The sequence below is a fragment of the Tamandua tetradactyla genome, chromosome X (assembly GCF_023851605.1).
Source record: "Tamandua tetradactyla isolate mTamTet1 chromosome X, mTamTet1.pri, whole genome shotgun sequence".
In the NCBI taxonomy this organism is placed as follows: domain Eukaryota; kingdom Metazoa; phylum Chordata; class Mammalia; order Pilosa; family Myrmecophagidae; genus Tamandua; species Tamandua tetradactyla.
Genome location: NC_135353.1, coordinates 116,870,542 through 116,875,916, shown reverse-complemented (window position 1 = coordinate 116,875,916; position 5,375 = coordinate 116,870,542).

Genomic DNA, 5,375 nt, shown 5'->3' with positions numbered 1-5,375 from the left:
AGGTTGCTCTTTTTGCAACAATGTCCGCACTCCGTCTCTACGGCCGCTAGATGGCGCTGGAGTCCCGAGCAGGGCGCCCGTCTCGCTCCTGCAGCTCTTCTGCTCCAAAAAATCTGCACAGAATTTCAGAAAACCGCAATTACTGTTGGTTCAAAGCCCATCACTTGGCCCACTTCCAAGAGCGGGGTGGATCCCTCACTGCGGGTACAGAATTGCTTTGATCTATTGGCATTTCCTCCTGGGACACTGCCTGGGCTTTTAGTATTTCTGCTTCTCTACTTGCTCCTGTCATTCTCTTTCCCCAGCTTTGTGCTGGGGTTTATGGACCCTTAGCAATATATTCTCTCAGTATAGAGTTCATTGCACAAAGAGAATTTGGAAGACCGATCAATCATAATTAAGCTTCTCTTATCCACACTTCCACCACCCAGGGATGACCATTAAGAATCTTTTGTGACATATTTGCTGGGAGGTTTTCCATTGATAAGGTACATTTCAAACATGATGAGATTCATACTGCATCGTGACTTCAATTTCCCGCTTTTTTAACTCCCATCTGCAACGGACCCTCACGATAAAAATCGCTGGACAGAGACCTTCAAATGTTTTTATTCATTTTTCTTCACAAAACAAAGCGTAGTCTGGAAGTGTTAAAAATTAATTCTACATGTACAATCAGTAATTCTTAATAACATCACATAGTTGCATATTCATCATTTCTTAGTACATTTGCATCGATTTAGAAAAAGAAATAAAAAGACAACAGAATAAGAATTAAAACATTAATAGAAAGAAAAAAAATTAATTGTAACCGAGATGAACGGAGAAATTGCCCCGCCCTCCTCCTGTCCCGAACATCATAGTGGAACCTTCCTGAGGAAAGAGCTGTGCTTGTTTTTGCTCCCCAGTGCTCCTGTCAGCACAAGAACCGAACAGGACTGGCCTGTAGCATGTGCTCAATATACATTTGTTAATAACTGAACCCTATCTGCTTTCTTTCCGTTGCCTCTCTTTATAATGTACCTTTTATACTACTAGGATCTAAATATTATAAAAATTTTCTTACATAACTTTTAAAAATTTTCCATTTAGCACGCTGTCGTGATAAAGTGATTCTTTCCATTTGTTGCCCATGTCTAGTTTATTCCTTTTATTACTAAATAATCTGCCCCTATATGTAGTCACCACAATTCTTTACCCATTGCACTGCTGACCAAGACTCCCTTAGCTTCCCTTTAGCTTGTCTGAACGTCAGGCAGGCTTCTCAGGGACTCCTGACACCTGGCCCTCATCTCACAGGTCCTTCAGCTCTCCAGGCACCTGAGAGGCACCTAACTAGGTAGTTCCTTATCTCCCTCTTCCTCTCTTTTGGCCTTTCTTACAAGCCATAGGTGACACAATCTCAGCAAAAGGAAACAAGTTCCAAACCAAATGGCAGTAAATCACTCACCGTTCCCAGTGATCAACCAACTCCCTTAACATTGTTTAAGGACTGTTCTGGCAGCCCACTCTGCCCTTAAAAATCTTGCTGTGCTTTGTCTGGATGACGTTGAGTTCTAGACTCTCTTCCCCACTGCAGGAGTCCTTGAATAAAGTCACCCTTGTCTGTATAACATCGTCTCATACATTTTTTTCTTTGAAAGTGTGGAAGGCCATGTGGCTTGTTCCGATTTTGGCCCAGTGTGACTGGAGCTGAGATGAGTATTCAGGTACTGGGTTTTGTGTGAACATGACTTTTCATTTCTCTAGGATAAGTACCCAGCTGTGTGGTTGCTAAGTCATTTGATAAGTTGTATGTTAACTTCATAGGAACCTGACAAACCATTTTCCAGATAGGCTATACCATTGTGCAGTCCCACCAGGATTGTATAGTTGTTTCAGTTGGTCACGTTCATTTTTTTTTATTATTATTACATATGGTTATCCAAATGATCCAACACATTTGCTGATAAGACAGAACTTTCTCCATTGAATTGCCTTTACACCTTTGTCACAAATGAATTGGTCCAATATGCATGGGCCTATTTCTACACTCTCTTCTATTCCACAATATAGCATTAACTTATAAGTTAGTCTGATGCCCCGATAAATCCCAGAGTGATTTGAACAGTGAATAAAGAAGTATTTGCAAAATCCCCTTGGGGAAATGGGGACAAAGGGGGAAAATTCAACTTTCCCATTTGGAAAATTCCTGATATTCTCGCCAGCAGTGGGGACAACCAAATCAATAGACCGAGCCCTCAATCTTGGGGTTTGCCTGTATGAAACTTACTGTGGCAAAGGGCAAGCTAAGCCTAATAAAAATTAGACCAAAGACTTATCCCCAGAGAACCTCGTTTGTTGCTCAGATGTGGCCTCTCTAAGCCAGCTCACCATGTGAACTCACTTCCTTCCCCACTACATGGTATATGACTTGCAGGGGTGTAAGTCTCCCTGGCAACGTGGCATAGAAAGCATGGGATAAGACAGGTCCTGGCATCAAGATATCCAGAAAGCCTTGTTGACCAAAAAGAGGAAGAGAGAAAGGAGACAAAATTAAGTCTCAGTGGCTGAGAGGTTTCAAACAGAGTCGGGAAGCTATCCTGGAGGTTATTCTTATGCACTATAAAGATATCCCATTTTACTTTATGGTGTATTCGAATGCCCAGAGAGAAGTACCTGAAACTGTTAAACTGTGTTCCAGTAGCCTAGATTCTTGAAGACAATTGTATAAAGAGACAATCTGACTGTTTGATTGTGAGAACCTTGTGTCTGATGCTCCTTATATTCAGGGTATGGACAGATGAGAAAAAAAATATGGCTAAAAATAAATAAATAAATAAATAATGGGGAATAAAGGGTAAAATAAAATGGGTAGAAGGAAACACTAGTGGTCAATGAGAGGAAGGGGTGAGGAGTATAGTATGTACGAGTTTTTTCTTTTTTCGTTTTTTTTTTATCCCATAAACTAAAAAGGATAGCTATACAATGCATACAAATAACCTTCAGGATAATCTCGACTCTGAAATCTCTCAGCCAATGAAACCTTACTTTGCCTCATTTCTCTGTTCTCCCTTTTAGTCAAGGCTTTCTCAGGCAGCGGTGGTACCTTTTGGCAATGAATGGTGGTGATGTTAGCACAACACTTGACAGCAACAACAAAAAAATTATTACCACCAATAAATTATTTACATGTAAGTGGCTGAAATGGGAAATGCGTTGAATATATGGCTATAAAAATTTTTGTTTACTCAAATGGCTAATACTCATCGGTACGCGCTATAACAGAAATAGCATAATAAGCCAGTCACAGAAGCCCCTTCTTTCAGTGCCTTGAGCCCCACACACACGATCCTTCTCTATGAAGCCCCCACTGACCCGAAAACTCTTCCTCTGGGCTCCGGGCCCCTTCCTCCGCCATCAACACGCTCCCGGGGAGGAGCGCCTGAGGCTGCCAAGGGACTTTGCCCGGAGGATCCATCTCACCCTTTTCTCTCCACGGAGCAGAAATTTACTCTGCGTGTTCGCACAACCCGACCTGTCGTCACACACACGAAACCGCCTGTGCCCAAACGAACGCACTGCGGCACTTAGCGAGGAAGGCAGGAGTTTAACATATCCTCTAATGTGTCGCATCCCTGTGACGTCACGGCCAGCGCCCGCAATGGCTCCTTCCCGGGTGTAGCTTCTCTAGGCGCTCCGGAGGACTGCTCCTCTCGCTCGTCTTAACCCTTCGCTTCCCGGAGGCGGTCTTGGTTCCTTGGCCTAGGACAAGAGGCTGCGCACTGCGGCTCCGCGGCACAGACCTGTTCCGGTGAGAGGAGGCGCCCCCGGAAGCTGGAGAGCCAGGTCTCCCTAGGAACAGGCCAGTGCGCGTTCAGGCGGTGGAAACAATGTCCTTCTCTTTGGGGAACCGTGGTGGTGCTTTCTAAGTGAGTAGTGTATTTCTCAGCGCTGTATGCCTTCAGTGTCGGCATTGCGATTTTAAAATGTGTGTATGGAATATTATCTTCTTCCATTTGGGTACGCACATTTTTAAGTGGAGAAATACGATATTTAAACTTCCTCCGGGCATTGTTTAAGCACTAGGGAGATAACTGCGTTACAATCAGTGTTCAAAAACTTCAGAGGTGCCTCACCCCACCCCCCTACCCTCAGGAAACAAGGCAAAAGACTTCAGGTGTTTTCAAAGAGACTCCATATCCCATATTGAAATCGTTAGAGACCCTCTTTCTAGAAAGTTTGTGAGTGTAAAGTCAATGCTGACATGAACTATGAATAAAGGTTTTAACATACTGTGTGATTCCTGGTTGGTATGCAGTCATTTAGACGGTGTTGTCAAATACAAGGATTGGAGTAACATGTTCAGAGAGCAGGAGGGCGTCTTCCGTTGTCTAGTTTGCTGGAGTAGGGCTGATCCTGGGCAGTAGAACTCTACTGTAATCAGAAATTTGGTTTCATGATTACTCCCTGATTTCCATTTTCATTCCCGATACAATTTCCTTATATATGCAGACCCTTCTTTTTTTTAATTTTTAAATTTAAATACCAAGAAACAAAGGCAAACATTGTTATTTTGATCATTCTGTTCTAAATGTATAATCAGTAATTCAAAATATCATCACATACTTGCATATTCATCATCATGATCATTTCTTAGAACATTTGCATCTATTCAGAAAAAGAAATAAAAAAACAGAAAAAAAATTATACATACCATACCCCTTACCCCTCCCTTTCATTGATCACTAGCATTTCAAACTAAATTTATTTTAACATTTATTCCCCCTATTATTTATTTTTATTCCATATGTTCTACTCGTCTGTTGACAAGGTAGATAAAAGGAGCATCAGACACAAGGTTTTCACAATCACACAGTCACACTGTGAAAGCTATATCATTATACAATCATCTTCAAGAAACATGGTTACTGGAACACAGTTCTACATTTTCAGGCACTTCCCTCCAGCCTCTCCATTACATCTTGAATCCTTAAGGAGGTGATATCTACTAAATGGGTAAGAAAAACCTCTAGGATAACCTCTGGACTCCTCCCGGAATCTCTCACCCATTGACACTGTCTCATTTCACTCTTCCCCCTTTTGGTCGAGAAAATTTTCTCAATCCCTTGATGTTGAGTTTCAGCTCATTCTAGGATTTCTGTCCCACGTTGCCAGGAAGGTCCACACCCCTGGGAGTCATGTCCCACGTAGACAGGGGGAAGGTGGTGAGTTTGCTTGTGTTGGCTGGAGAGAGAGGCCACATCTGAGCAGCAAAAGAGGTTCTCTTGGGGGTGACTCTTAGGCCTAATTTTAAGTAGGCTTGACCTATCCTTTGTGGGGTTAAGTTTCATATGAACAAACCCCAAGACTCGGGGCTCAGCCTATAGCTTTGG